General features: G+C 36.1%; 1 protein-coding gene and 1 long non-coding RNA gene across 4 annotated transcripts in view; one reads left to right on the top strand and one right to left on the bottom strand.

Moving 5' to 3' along the window:
- Window positions 1–16,575, bottom strand: part of Nubpl (NUBP iron-sulfur cluster assembly factor, mitochondrial) — a 152,746-nt gene that overhangs the window by 60,808 nt on the left and 75,363 nt on the right. The window lies entirely within an intron of this gene.
- LOC125362914 lies at window positions 1,326–14,576 on the top strand. Its single transcript, XR_007213148.1, has 3 exons — window positions 1,326–1,336; window positions 12,470–12,471; window positions 14,395–14,576. It is a non-coding gene; the product is annotated as an uncharacterized LOC125362914 (long non-coding RNA).

The raw sequence follows: 16,575 nt of genomic DNA, 5'->3' as shown, positions 1-16,575 counted from the left end.
GAGACAATTGTTATATCACAGTTGTAACTACTTTCAACGTCCCATGTGTATCTGTAGCTTCTATTATTGATGATGTTCTTGTATCACCTTCCTGTGGTTGTACCTACACTATCTCTGTAATCTTATCTGAGTATATTGGAAACCGTGTATACTGGTATTGGAACTAGGAAATTGAAAGGGAATACCAAAATTGAGAGACACAGGGTAAAAAAAAGACAAACAACTACAAAAGCAATACTTGCAAAACTGTTTGGTGTAAGTGACCTGAACACCTCAGGGGGGGAAAGGGTAATGGGGAGGGGGAGGGGAGTATGAGAGACAAGGTAACAAACAGTACAAGAAATGTATCCAATGCCGAATGTATGAAACTGTAACCTCTCTATACATCAGTTTGATAATAAAAATTGGAAAAAAAAAAAAAAAGAATTATTTCTCCCAAACTGCCCGCTGTTCCTTTGGTTTGGGGAGTAGATCAAACCCAGAATAGCTAGCCTTTGAGAGGGAACCTGGTGTGTGTGTGTGGGGGGGGGGGGGTGGTCCCTGAAACCCAGCCTGCATTGCACTCTTGAGGGCACAAGTCAAAAGGTTGGGCATTGAGACTGATTTTCTAGCCTATGAGGCATTTTGACTTTATGGAGTAGTCTGCTGAGGACATAGGAGTCCACAAGGACGTAGATGGGGTCCACAAGGACATAGACAGGGGGTCTGCAAGGACATAGAGTCAAATTGTCGATTCAGGCATCTCTGAAATGAGAATCGGCTGGCCAAAACGGCATAAAGAATGTACAAGATTGGGGCTGGGGATATGGCCTAGTGGCAAGAGAGCTTGCCTCGTATACATGAGGCCCTGGGTTCGATTCCCCAGCACCACATATACAGAAAACGGCCAGAAGTGGTGCTGTGGCTCAAGTGGCAGAGTGCTAGCCTTGAGCAAAAAGAAGCCAGGGACAGTGCTCAGGCCCTGAGTCCAAGCCCCAGGACCGGCCAAAAAAAAAAAAAAAAAAAGAATGTACAAGATTGTTTATGGCAGTTTTAGTCGTAATTTCCTCAAACTACAAACAACTCATATGTCAAAAGAATATAGTATAATATAATAATCATATTAAAGTAAATGGAATACTGTATATCAACAAAAAAGATTACTCTGAGGTTTCATGCAAAAACATGGCTTTCATAGCATTGTGTTAAAAAAATATTTAAAAGGCAGCACTACCATGAAGCTTAAGAATATTCAAAACAAATAAATACTAAAAGAGGTCAGATACTGATTCCCATTACTCAAAGGAATAATTATTAATTATAGAGGCAAAAAGGGAACCTGTTAGATATTCAAAATGTTTTGCATCTTAGACAGGGTAGTACAGTAATCACGTACACATATGAAATATATTAAGAATAATACACCTACATGGGCTGATGACCCATGCATATAATCCTAGCTCCACTTAGGAGACAGAGATCTGAGGATCATGCTTCAAAGACAGCCCTGGAATTAACTACAGAAAACTGGAAGTGGTGCTAAGCCTCAAAGTAGTAGAGGTTAGCCTTGAGCAAGAGTTCAAGGACAGTGCCTAGGCCCACTTCAAGCCCCACTACCAAAACAAACAACAAAGAAAGATAATGCACCTTATACAATCTACTGTTAAATAAATACCTTGCAAAAGCATTTCTTAACCCTTGCACTTTGTAAAAACAAAAAAAGTGTTTTTGTTGTTGTTGTTATGGTGATGAGAAAAAGGCAAAAAATAAAGTCAAAAAAGATCTGGAGCGAAGTTTTATCACGTTGCTCACCAGGTGGCTACATATAGCTCAGTATTCAAGTGTAAACCTAGCATGCATGAAGCTCTAGATTTGATTCCTAGAACCTAAAAGATTATGAATTTTAAGTCTCTATGCCCCAAATAGCTTTTAAACAATTTTATGCTTATAATAAAAAAGGCAAAAATTCTACAATATTTTTTAACAGTGGAGGGAAAGTTAGAAAGACCAAGATGCATATATTCACTCTGATATATGGAGGTACTGTACAAGTTACCATTTGCCCATTTATTGGGAGCGTTTTATGTGCCATTATAGTAATTTGTGAAACGTGTCAGACATTTACCACAGTGATAAGCAAGCGATGTGCCTTCCTGTCTATTCAAGGTTATACATGTATATCCATCCTGATTTTTAAACCAGAGCAGTAGTTCTGTTTCTCAGGTAAAAGAATTATTAGTAGACATCTATGTAACAAACACAGAATAGAAACATGCCACTCCCCTATACGCTCCAGTGTTTGGTTTGATTTGATTAGTTTTGTGGGGGTAGGGTCTCCCTATTCTAGGCTGGCCTGGAACTTGCACAACTTCTTGCTCCCAAGTGCTGGGATTACAGGTATGAAGCTCCATGCCTGGCTTCTTCTGCTATCCAAACCATATTTTTAATTGTTATTAAAATTGCCCTCGAGTTCAGATACCACCTGTAATACCAAACAATCAGGATGGTAATTAGAGGAAAGGCAATCTCCTAATTCCCTACTACTTGAAGTGGCTAACCGCTGACTATTGCATTCTTTGTGGTTTGCTTTTGATTGAAGAAGCCACTATATATACATACATAATGGGAACCTACAATCTCTACACAAATGACAGACAAAAAAATCGAACTACAAGAGTGGTTGTCTCCTTGGTACAATTTTTATCTTACCTCCAGCCCAGGCACTGTCTCCAGACACATTTTTTAATTTTTTTTCCTTTATTGTCAAAGCGAAGAAGAGAAGGGTTACAGTTTCATATGTAAGGCAATGAGTATGTTTCTTGTTCAACTTGTTACCTCCTCCCTCATTCTTTGTCGTGAACTATAAGCATCTAGTAAATGGAAACTACACCTATTTCTGAACATCTTCTAGCACTCAAAGCAAATCTGTTTCCCTCCTCCCAAAAGGATTATTCAGTCCAAAATGTCAATGGCAAAGTAAAAACTTAAGAGTTAGCAGGGACTGTAAAAAATTTCCTCACCTGGTCTTCCTTGCTATAATCTCCAGGTCAAAACTCAGATCCTCAGAGACAAAACATAGGACCTCTGAATTTCTACAGACCATTACTAAACTGTGGAAATCTACCTGTGATTAAGATATACAATGTTTCTGCTGTAACATTTCTTATCATTGATTATAATCAACACACATCTTTAGTCTTAAAGCACATGGTGGCCCCATAAGATGACAGTGAATGTTACCATCCCATGGTTACTCATCTGTTTACAGTGATGCTGATGTAAACAAACCTATTGTGTGGCCAGTGGTATAAAAACACAGTAATGCAATTATATAAAAATTATATACTACATGAGAATAAATTATGCTGCTGACTTATGTATTTACTATAATACATATTTATTATCATTTGAGTGTATTCTTATTCATATTTTAATGTTTACTACAGTATACAATGTTAATTCAGTAGCAGACTCATCTCTTTTTTATTGCATATATTTATTTAAATTTTATTGTAAAGGTGATGTACAGAGGTGTTACAGATACATAAGTCATGTAGTGAGTACATTTCTTTTGAACAGCATGACTCCCTCCCTCATTTTCTCCCACTTTTTCCCTTCCCAACCTCCCTCACCCCCAAGTTGTACAGTTCATTTCCAACATAGTGTCTGCTGAGTATCACAGCTGAACTTGGTTCACCCTTTGTTCCACTATTTCTGTGATTCCACTACCCCTCCCCAAATCAAATAAATGTATACATAAGACAAAGGAAACAGAAATCAAAAACAGTGACAAGAGGGAATACACCAAAGGGAGAAAAATAATAACTGAAAACAGTGCAATGAAAAACCTGTTGTTTTAGTGAGACCCAAAGAAGGCTACATGATTTCCCTCATCTGTAATAATTATCTATAAACCTACGAATTATCTATAAATCTACAAGTTAATCCAATGGACAGTAAAAGACAAATAATTACACTTGGAAATGATTAACTAAACACTCTAAGCATTCACACAGTGAGAACAAAGGAGAATATTCTTAGGAGAGGATCACAATAGCTTAATAGCTCTGTGCATACGACCATATAAAATGATGCTTATAGAAATAAACTCCAAGAAATAGAAACAAGAGGGTTTTTATTGTACAGTTTGCATCTTCTATTGTATCATTTTTCTTGTGTTTACTTTATTCTCATTTTAATTTGTTGATCATGGCCTAAGAACAATACATTCCATATTGCCTTGGTATGCAGTAGGACATACTAGATTTATATACATAAATTCTGGAATGTTTTTGCAACAATGAAACCAACTAGCAATGCCTTTCTCAGAAATTAAATAATCACAGTAACGCTCAAAGGAATATTTATAGACTTACACATATTATAATTCAAAAAAATATTCAACTAAAAATTAGAAAATAATTATATTAAGTGTTGAGAAAGCAGAAGAAACTTTAAAATAGATTTATGAAATATGAAATAAAAAGGCTAGAAAATTAGCCATAATGATAAACCATTACAAAGACACTGTAAAATAAAAGATTAAAGACTAATATCTTTCATGAATATAAACAGATAATGCTAAATGTTAGAAAAAATAAATAGGCAAGGCAGAGACTGAAAACAGTTTTTTCTCTTCCTCTACCTCTTTTGAATTCAGAACATAAAGAACTCATATCCAGAATATAAAAAGCAAAGAAGTCAGAACTGCTACAAATTAACGTGTGTGTGGTGTGTGTGTGGTGTGTGTGTGTGTGTGTGTGTGTGTGTGTGTGCGCGCGCGCGTGCGCGCTATTCCTGGTGCTTGAACTCTGGCCCTGGGCTTTGTTCAGGAATGTCTTTTGCTAACGGCCAGCACTCTGCCTCTAGAGCCACTGCTCCACTTCTGACTTACTTTTCCTTTTCGTTTTTGTTTTTTGGCAGTTTCGTGGGTAAGAGTCTCACAGACTTTGCTGCTTGGGATGGCTTTGAATTGCAATCCTCAGATCTCAGTCTCTCCTGAGTAGCTAGGATTACAGGAATGAACCACCTGCACCAGGCCAAATTAACTTTTTTTTAAGGAGCTAAAGACACATTGTAAAAAAAGAAGAAAAAGAAGGCACAGTTTCACATGGCATGTTGAAAATAACTACAACAGTGGTATACCACTTGTTTCCATAACGAAGTTCATTTTGCTTATTAGCATCATCTTATGTGATCATACAGGCATAGCTATTGAGCTACTGTGATCTTCTGCTACAACTATCCTAGACATGTACTAATTATTTCCAATGATGGAAACCATAGAGTCCATGTTTCTTCGGGTCTGGCTTACTTCACTTAGTATGATTTTTTTACAAAAGAAAATACTCATTAGCCAATAACCACTTGAAAAGATCCACATCTCTGCTGGTTATCAGAAACAAAAACTTAAAGCACAGTGAAACACTATTAGAGTCCTACTAAAATGACCAAAGCCAAGAAGAATGATAGCACTCAAAGTAGACAGATCTAGAATTATCATACACAGCTGGTGGGGAATGTAAAGTGCACAACCATCTTGGAAAACTCTTTAGTAGTGTCTTATAAAGTTGAATGCATATTACCTTGTAACTCAAAAATTCCATTCCTAGGAATTAACTCAAAGGAGCTAAAAGACTTGCACAGAAATGTGTGTGGGCAGTTACAGTCACGACAGTTTCCAAAGTATAATCAACTGAATGTCCACCAACAGAGAGTAGATAAATAAATGATTCACAAAGTAAAATTTTAGAATAAAAAAGTAACAAAATAGAAGAAATCCAGAAAATGTCAAACCAAGCCAAAACTATTCTATAGAAAAAAGTATTTAGAAAGCATCTCTGGGAATGGACAGAAAGCTGAGTAAAAAGAGACAAAGAGAACTTTGCATGGTATTAGAAATGCTCTTTTATTTTAGATATTGTTTGTGTGGGTATATACAAGATTTGAAAATTTCCAACAAGTTAAACTTCAATAAAACAAACAATAGCCTCTAAGCTCAATCAATAATCCCGTAAGTTTTTTTGAAAAACAATAGTAAAATAACATTTTTAAATCTCATTAAGAAAAAACTAAGGTACTGGAGGCATGACTAGAACATGGTATGATACCTCCTTAGCAGGGGCAAGACTAAGTAAAACCATCAGTTAAAAAAACAAAAAACAAAAAACAAAAAACAAAAAAAAAAGAAGAAAGAATACAGAACAAAAAAAATAACCAAAGTTTGAGTCATTTGGCTAAGTTAACTTTTAAAGAAAAAAAGTCTTCTAATTTTCACACTCTACATACACCCACCCCACACAAAAAAGCTAACATATGCCTAAACTTAAAATAGTGTACTGAGTCAGCAGTGATTAAGATTTCTAGGTTATAACCTAGAAATGTAAAATTATTTGATTACCAAAAACCTTACTAATACAGTTCATTAAGCCATTACACTTAAAATGTTTTTAAATCATAATTTCTAAGAGAAATAACTAATAAAACTCAAGTCTCGTTCCTTGTTTATTTATTTTAGAATTTGGAATGTATTTTAGTTCACATTTTTAAATGTTAGAAGCTTTTTTTTTTTTTGCCAGTCCTGGAGCTTGGGACTCAGGGCCTGAACACTATCCCTGGCTTCTTTTTTTTTTTTTTTTCCCCCAGTCTTGGGCCTTGGACTCAGGGCCTGAGCACTGTCCCTGGCTTCTTTTTGCTCAAGGCTAGCACTCTGCCACTTGAGCCACAGCGCCACTTCTGGCCATTTTCTGTATATGTAGTGCTGGGGAATCAAACCCAGGGCTTCAAGTACACGAGGCAAGCACTCTTGCCACTAGGCCATATTCCCAGCCCCAAATATTAGAAGCTTTAAGAGTATAAAAATAAGTTATTCGTTTTGTTTTGCTGGGAAGGAGACAGGGGAGAAAGTTCTAAAATATAGAATAAGTAAATAAATGTCTTGCCCAGATCTAGTTTAATACTCGTTCAAAAGAGCCAAAGTTAAAAGAATAAGGAAAAACAGGGAGGTTAGTATAAGAAGGAACAGAGCTAGAACCTTGACCCTCCAGCTTCTTCTTCAACCCAAAGAACTAGAAATCTGGAGAACCAACATGTACTCCAAATTTCACCTAAGTTGAAGCTAACACTCAGAATATCTTCAAGTGATATTATTTTCTGAGGAAGGTGAGAAAAGGAAGAAGGGTTATTCCTAAATAGAACTCATGAACATAGACAGCTCTTAAAATGCAGGCTTTGGGCATGTCCAGAAATTCAATCTCTTGGATATTCAGCTACAAGCTCACTCCTAACAGTAATCTTTGAACTTCTTATGAGCAAATTGTTCTTTGTGTCTATGTCTGGTACCTACCTAAGTGTGTTGCAAATACTTATTATATATGTTCATTAAGTAACTGAATGAAAAAAGGAAAAGTTACAGAAGAAAGCAATCTTTGGATTGGAGCAAGTAAATAAAGTTGTGGTATTAACACAAGCATTCCCATTTCAGAAGAGATGGCAAAAAGCCAGAAGAAAATGTAATCAAATTTATTAAATAAGCTAAGGATAGAATTGAGAATCAAGTAGGCTTTCTGGATCTCTGGTTCTATGCACTGAATGTACATCTGATCATCTATGATTTTCCTACTTTGCATTGTGAATTGTATATTCTGAACTAACTCCTAGTTTGCTAATTCTCTTTGTATTTGTATCTAATATGATATAAAACTTAATTTCTAAATTTTAAATTACATATTTTGAAGGTTTTTAATTATCTCATTCTTATTCACATGTCCTGGACATTATTTTCTAGTTTCCAATTCATTATTAAATTTTAATTCCTGGCTTTACTTCTTTTAAACATAGTAATAAGCTTAACTAATTTATAGCCCATGCAACAAGCCAATATTTTACCTACAGTGAGTCATTTTCAACTGTCTATTGTATCTGGCAATTATAAGGCATGAGTGACATCTTTGTCTTTGTTCTAGACAAGATATTTGAAAAAAAAAATGTGAAAAAGTGAAGTGTTGCATTGAATGAGGACCTAAGAGAAACTTCTACTGGCTTCTGTTAGTTTGGAAGAGCAAGCATCTTAATCCAAGTTCTATAGTTAAAATTCCCAGATCCTGTCAATGATGGCAAGTTGTACTAGGAGTTCTTAGAGGGGCTGAGTTAGCATGACTTCACTCCCACTCTGTGAACTCAGCCTTTTGTGGTTGGAGCTCAGAGAGAAATCAAAGTTCACATCCTTGGCAGAATCCAAATTTTGATTTATACTTCTCAGTAATATGAGGCATTTGCAGAGCATAGCTTCAAAGCTGGTGAACTATCTACAACAAATTTTCAAACAAAAGTGATTTTGAGAGAAGAGGCTTATTTCCATGAGTTCTCATCTTTTCTCAAATGCTTGTAAGAATTTGTCTTTCCTATTTTTATCTAGTTTCTTGAATTGCTTGTAGCAAAAGTGTTGGTTACGATTACCTAGACTACTGTTATATAAGTTCATTCTAATAATTAAATCTCTGTAAACTGGCAATAAAAGCAAATACTGTTAATTTGCTAAAAAGTATTACTGTAAACCAGCAAACATCATAATAAACAGGTGTAAGAGAGAAACAATACCACCAATGTCATATACAACACAAGGGTATCCACTATCATGATTACTTTTCAAAATTCAACTGATGATGACAGGCATTGCAAAAAGAAAAAGTGCAATAAGAAAAGAAAAACAATTAAGAGATACCAATTTTGCAAAAGAAAGTATAACTCACCTAGGAAATGTACTGAAAAGCTATTAGAATAAACAATAGTGTTAAAGTGGTCAGATATGAAAAAAGTACGCAAAATTGCTTTAGAAAATAGCAACTGCTCATTAACTGCTAATGTGTTTTAGATCATTTATAAATGAGTAGTTCTATGAAGTATTATTAACTCTGATCAAAATAATACCTTTTTTATTCTGTGATTGTTTACTTCTGTTGTATCATCTAGATTCCTTGCAAATTGTACAAGTGGGGTAAGGATTACATCCCCTTTGCTCTCCATTATATATTTGGCACACAAAGATAAGACATACATTTGTTGAATAATTGTAAGCAAATAAACATATTCCATTTATAGTGTTTAAGCTCATCAACATGACACATTTACATAAGAAAAAGTTTACTTTCTCTACAGTTCATATAAGAGGATTCACAAATTCTGGTTTGAACTCAGAGAGTAAATAACTACTAACTTTGAAAATATTATTATACGATCAGCAATTAATAGCAATAGCTGGCAAATGGGAGAGGAGCAGCAGACCACTAAGTTAGAGACTACAAATTAACACCACATGGGAAAGGGCAAAGAGAGATAAGAACTCTGCACTGATTGCCAAACAACTGCCAACTTCACAGAACTTTCTCCACAACCTGACTAAAGCTGATACTCTAACAAGTTCCCCAGTAAATCTAAATTTAGTTACCTAAAGCTGCATATAGCTAGTTTTATGTTAAAATGTATTAACAAAATACCTAAGGCTTCTTCTAAATGGTAAAGACTTTTCAAATAAATTCATCAAAAATTGAGAGACAAAGGATAAAAAGACAAACCATTCCATGAGCAATACTTACAAAACTATTTGGTGTAAACCAACTGTACTACCCATGAGGGGGAAAGGGGAAGGGGGAGGGGGGAAGTGAGGGAGGAGGTAACAAGTTGAACAAGAAATGTACTCACTGCCTTACATATGAAACTGTAACCCCTCTGTACTTCACTTTGACAATAAAGAAAAAATTAAAAAAGAAAAACATTGCAAGCATAACATAGGAAAAGAAACAAGCCCATTTAAGTAGCTGACAACTTCCATTTCCTCACCCAGTGACAAAATAAACTAGTATCACTTTAAAACCATCCAAAACTACTAAAACTGTGTTTTAAATGCTGTGACACAAAGTAGCTCAAAAGCTGAGCATCCATTTTTCTTCTATAATATAGTGAAACTTGCATTTCAGCTGACAAGTTTTTGTGCTAGGATTCAGCCCAAAGCAACTCAGAAATAGACAAGTCAAAAACTCCTTGAAAATAAATTAATGAAACAATGCAAATGTTTACAGATGCTTCTTTATAATATTCCCTGATAAGATAAAGACTACTATATTTTAGAAATTACTTCATCACAAAATGCATGCAAGTGTTGTATATTAAAATGAAAGTGCTTAACCTACATTAAATTTAGATCATAAATAGTCCAGCATGTTATAAAGTGTGATGTGATGAAAAATACACTGAGTTAAAACATAAGCAGGAACTTATTAAAGCTTGATATTTAGATTTAGACATCAGTAAATATGAATATAAATACTAGGGAGAGCAGTCAACAAGAATGAACCTAGTACAGCCTAACATGAGATAGTGAATAGCTCACTCAAACACACCCATTTAACTATGCAAATACAACATTTTCATTAGAAAATGTAAAGCAGGGGACTATAACCTAAAACTCATGGACTACTAATGTGGCTATTGAATCATAATTACTTATGAAATTATACATCCATCATGAGACAAAGCTGTAAGACCAAAATACCAATTTAGACACATTCAAAAAAAACTTAGTTCCACTGCTTCTAGAATTCTTGGTCAGCTTTATGATGCTTCTACTCTTTCTGCTATTAAGCATCAGCTTTGTCATTGACAGTTGTAAGTTATTATTTCTGCACCTTAGTTTTTGGGGGTTTTTTTGTTAGTGTGTTTTTTGTCACTCCTGTGGCTTGAACTCAGAGCCTAGTCACTGTCCCTGAGCTTCTTTTGCTCAAGGCTAGCGCTCTAATACATGAGCCACAGCACCATTTCCAGCTTTTGCTGTTTATGTGGTACTGAGGAATCAAACCCAGGATTTCGTGCATGCTAGGCAAGCCCTCTACTACTAAGCCACATTCCCAGCCTCACCCTAGTTTTTTAACTCTACATACATATTAAAACATATAGTGATTTCCAAAGCAATCTGGGGATGAAAAGCCAGCACAAAAAGACTTCTACCACCATGAAAGAAAAACAGTAAGCCCTCATTTACTGAGAAGCTAATGAAAATCAAGTTGAATTCATCGAATTTCAAAACAAAGTAGAAGGCTAGTCAAATCTGTGAGACTTTTATTTCTACATAATCAGCAAAAAGGCAGAAGGGGGGGCTGGGGATATGGCCTAGTGGCAAGAGAGCTTGCCTCGTATACATGAGGCCCTGGGTTCGATTCCCCAGCACCACATATACAGAAAATGGCCAGAAGTGGCACTGTGGCTCAAGTGGCAGAGTGCTAGCCTTGAGCAAAAAGAAGCCAGGGACAGTGCTCAGGCCCTGAGTCCAAGCCCCAGGACTGGCCGAAGGAAAAAAAAAAAAAAAGGCAGAAAGGTAGGCATGGCTCAAGTGATAGAGTACTAGCTGAGCAAAAGCTCAAGGCCCTAAGTTCAAGCCTAACTAGGGGAGCAGGTTGCGGGGGCGGGGGGGGGGCCGGCGGGGGGAGAATAGAAATTCAGGAGCACTACGCAGACAACTTTTTCACTTTCAAGTTATATATGCATGCCTTTACATATAAACTATATCAGTGTAGAGTTAATCTAAATTAATAATTTATAATGAACTTTCTTAACACTACTGCTTTACATTTTCTTTAGTTTGTTTGTTTGTTTTGCCAGTCCTGGGGCTTGAACTCAGGGCCTGTGCTCTATCCCTGGCTTCTTTTTGCTCAAGGCTAGCACTCTACCACTTGAGCCACAGCGCCACTTCTGGCTTTTTCTATATATGTGGTGCTGAGGAATCGAACCCAGAGCTTCATGTATACAAGGCGAGCACTTTACCACTAGGCTATATTCCCCTGCTTTACATTTTCTAATGAAAATGTTGTATTTGCATAGTTAAATGGGTATGTTTGAGTGAGCTATTCACTATCTCAAGGTTTTTAACAAGGAGAAGTTTCACATCCAAAGAGACGTCCTGCAATGAATGTCTTAGGGCCATCTTGCTATTACTATCACAATTGTGTGTATATGGGGGCAGGGTGCTATGTATATCTGATGGATATTTAAGCAGCCAGAAATATGGATAAAATATAGTGATGTACAGAAAAACCTACAAAACAAGGTATTATCAGCCCAAAATATCAATAGCAACACTGCTAAAAAGCTTATACTAACTTTTCTTACCAACAATTCACTTTAAGCCAAATAAATACTCAATCCAGTCACAAAAATTCATACTGAACTTCAAGCAAAGAAGAGTAAAACAACCACATTATTGCCAAGAACAATTAACTCATTCAAGGAAAATGAACTCATTCATCCATTGAACAAATGTACAGTACAATGTATTGAAGACAGTGGGTCCCTCAAACTGCCAATCCCCTGTGGCTTATTTTAGTCTATCTCAGGTTGAAGAAATTTTCAATCTAACAAACCTTCAATGCCTGACACATTCTGAAAAACTGATGTGCCTATTTATAAACAGTTCCAGAGATGACATTCATTCTAGTTTGAGATGTCTTTATTTTAATGAGCCAGGGTCTCTTCCCTATAGTTTTTACCATAAAATCAGAGTTCTCATCTCTTGAGTCATAAAGAACAAATCTCTCTTCACTATGACAATCCTTTGCAAATTTAAAGACAGTTATCATGTAACTCTGTATTTTTGTCTCCTAGAGGTTAATACTATTATACTAGGCTGTCAGACAGCTTGTCATAAGACATGTCCTTGATATTCTAAGGAAAGGAGTACAAATACTAAGGTTCTATAAAAATTTAGGTATTACACTCTTGACTATTTATCCAAAAGACTACACATCAGGACATAATAAAGACTTCACACCCATGTCATTGCTGCACTATTCACCATAGTCAAGATATGGACAAAACCCAAATATCGTACAATGGATGAATGAATAAACAATGGAGGGTGTTGTGTTGTGTGGGTGTATGGATTGGACTTTATTCATCTATAAGGAAAAATAGTATTATATCATTTGCAGAGATTTAGATGTACCTGGAAAAAATTATGTCAAGTGAAGTAGGTCAGACCCAGAGAGATAAAGGAAGCCATATACATATGGCCCATATATATGCAACGAACTGACTAAAGTACGGTATACACAGGGGAGACTCCAATGGTGCAAGTCATTTAACAACTAACTTATAGTTTCACAAATGTGTCAAGAAGCTGAAACAGGTTTTGTCAGAGGGAAGTGGGGACCAAAGGGAAGGGGGCAGACAGAGAAAGGAATGGATGGGGTTGAGATAGATGGGGAGAGTGAAGGAAGCAGTGACATTAAGACTCGTCATACTTATAAACTGATATATTGAATTGAAACCCCTTTGTACAATGACCTGAAGACAATATTATTAATAATAATATAAGAACTTTGGTATGAATTAGTAACTGCTATACAAATTTTCATGAATGATAGTTCTCAGGACTAGAATATTGATTTTTATAAGAAAATAACATTTACCAACTCTTACATACAAAGCAATAAGCTTGACATTTTAAATGTACTATTATATTTAATAATCACAACCATCTATAAACTACATAATACCAGATAGATGTGAGAATAATGTCTAACAGATTCAGAAATAACATCCAATAACAAGCTTGGGAAATGAACAGAATTTTCCTCAAGATCATATCCTTTACTTAAGCCCAAGTTCTGTTCACAGTGTTATGTTGCCTAATGATAACATTAGATTTCATGTTTTAATTCAATTATTCATATTACATTATTGCTATAAAGCAATTCTTTAATTAAACCAAATCTTAGGTAGTTTGTGCTCACATAAAGAACAATATTGTTCTTGTAGCACCATTTTGATTCTATAAATATGAAGTCAGATAACACCTGAGAAACTATTTTCTGAAAAAAAAAAAAAAAAGATGGAGAGTATTGAAAACCATGAAAGAAGTGCCAGACCTGATGTGCACCATTTCAAATCAAAGGAACCAAATGGCAGGGAGACTGGAGGAGCAAGTGGGTGAACGGCCTGGCGAGTGGGCTGCACCGCAAAATGTGGCCAACAGCACCTCATAGTCCACGAGGAAGGGAAGCTCCCAGAGAGGAGGAAAATGACGTGGAAGAAGAAGCACAGAGCAATCTCTTCTACTAGGCACATAGAACAAGGCAATACTAATGAAAGCTGCAAGAGAGAAACACCAACTCACCTATAAAGACCAACCTCAAACCTATCAGAATAACAGATTTCTCAACAGAAATTCTAAAAGCAAGGCAGGTACGATTCATTTCAATCCCTGAAACAAAATAACTGCCAACCCACATTACTCTCCCTAGCACAGGTATTTTTAATAACTAAAGGAGAAATAAAACCCTTACGTAATCAACAGAATTAAAGCAATTCAAAACCAATAAACAAGTACTGTAGAAGACACTTACTTAAGGAATTCAGAAGAGGAAGATAAATATCTCTAACAATTATATAAATAATCTAATTAAATGGGCAAATGAACAGACAATTCTCAAGAGAAGTGCAAATGATCAACAATAGATGAAAAAAAGTTCAACTTAAGCCTTAAAAGAATGCAAATCACAGGGCACCAGTGGCTCACCCCTCTATTCCTAGCTATTCAGGAGGTTGAGATCTGAGGATCGTGGTTCAAAATCAGTCACACAGCAAAGTCCCTAAGACTCTTACCTCCAATCAACCATCATAAAACCAGAAGTGGTTCTATAGCTCAAAGTGGTAGAGCACCAGCCTTGAGTGAAAGAGCTCAAGGACAGGGCATAGGCCCTGACTTCAAGCCCCACAACCAAAAAAGAAAAAAAAAAAAGGATGGAAGGAAGGAAAGAAAGAAATACAAATCAAAAACAACACTGAGACTCTATCTCACCCCAGTAAGAACGACAATCATCAAGAAAACAAACAACAGGGCTGGGGATATAGCCTAGTGGCAAGAGTGCCTGCCTCGGATACACGAGGCCCTAGGTTCGATTCCCCAGCACCACATATACAGAAAACGGCCAGAAAGCGGCGCTGTGGCTCAAGTGGCAGAGTGCTAGCCTTGAGCGGGAAGAAGCCAGGGACAGTGCTCAGGCCCTGAGTCCAAGGCCCAGGACTGGCCAAAAAAAAAAAAAAAAAGAAAACAAACAACAAATGATGGTGAATGCAAGGAAAAAGAGCCATTATCCACCTTGGTTGGAATGTAAATGAGTGTAGACATCTACAGCCAACTGATTCACAACAAAGTCAAACACATTAGAGAAAACATAGTTTTTCCAACAAATAGGGCTAGAACAAAACAGATATGGAGACCAATGGAACAGAACAGAGGACTCAAAAATACACCTGCAAAGTTACAACCTGGTACTCAGCCAGAGACAAAAACATTCACTGCAGTTAAAACAGCCTCCTTGGCAAATAATGCTGAGAAAACTAGATTTCTACATACAGAAGACTGACAGTTGATCTCTATCTTTCACCCTGTATAAAAATCAATTAAAAGTTAATCAAAGACCTTCAATTAAATCTAGAATTCTGAAACTACTAGAGGAAAATGTAAGGAAAACACAAGTTACAGGCATAGGCAATGACTTTCTGGATAGAACTCCAGTAGCTCAAAAATATAGCAAGAATTGATAAATGGGGTTGCACCAAATTTAAAAGCTTCTGTACATCAATACGAATAATCATAACAATCACAATAGTCACCAGATTTGAGAACAGCCTGAAAAAACAATGTGTAGGAACAGAATAATCAGAACAATCAGAAAATCTTTGCCAGCTATTCATCTGACAAAGGACTGATATCCAGAATATAACGATCCAAGAACTCAAAAATAACATTCAAGGAACAAATAACCCAATCAATAAATAGGTAAATGAACTTGAAATCCTCATACATTGTTGGCAGGAATGTAAACTAGTTGAATAAATCAAATGGATATTCAAGATTGTATATGACAGGTTACAAAAATCATTTTAAGAAACATACAACATCAGAGTGAAATGTTCATTGTATGGTAAATTGAATAATTAGGCTATAAAGAAGCAAATGCAGCAATATCTTGACTTTGTTTTATACATGAACTTTTTTTAACTGAAGGACTACGCCAAAAGTTAGCAATGGATGACTCCATTGAACTCTGGGCCTGGGTGTTGTCCCTGAGCCACAACATCACTTCCTGTTTTCTGGTGGCTAACTCGAGGTAAGAGTCTCACAGACTTTCCTGCTTGGGCTGGCTTTGAACCGCGATCCTCAGATCTTAGCCTCCTGAGTAGCTAGGATTATAGGCATGAGCCACTGGCACCCAGCTTACAATATTTTTTATTTACAGAAACAGAACATTTACTCTAAAGCAATTATAGGACTAGGCCCTAGAATAGATCTACTGAAGTCTGCAGTTGTGTTACAGAGAAAGTGATATGACCAAATCCCAAATCTGTCATAGGTTCTATATAGAAACTAAATTCACTGCAAATTGAATATATAGCATTTATTTGTTTTTTAGAAAAATCTACCTCAATTACAAAGTCGAAAATGAATTATTTCCCATTTATTTCTGAATGTTGTACAAAATGTTTTATCATTTTGTAATGATAAGGACCGAGCACTCACTGCGGTCGAAGCAATAAAGTACA

Source organism: Perognathus longimembris, chromosome 14, assembly GCF_023159225.1.
Source record: "Perognathus longimembris pacificus isolate PPM17 chromosome 14, ASM2315922v1, whole genome shotgun sequence".
Lineage (NCBI taxonomy): Eukaryota > Metazoa > Chordata > Mammalia > Rodentia > Heteromyidae > Perognathus > Perognathus longimembris.
The sequence above is the reverse complement of the archived record's forward strand: the minus strand, read 5'-3'. Positions and strand labels throughout refer to the sequence as shown.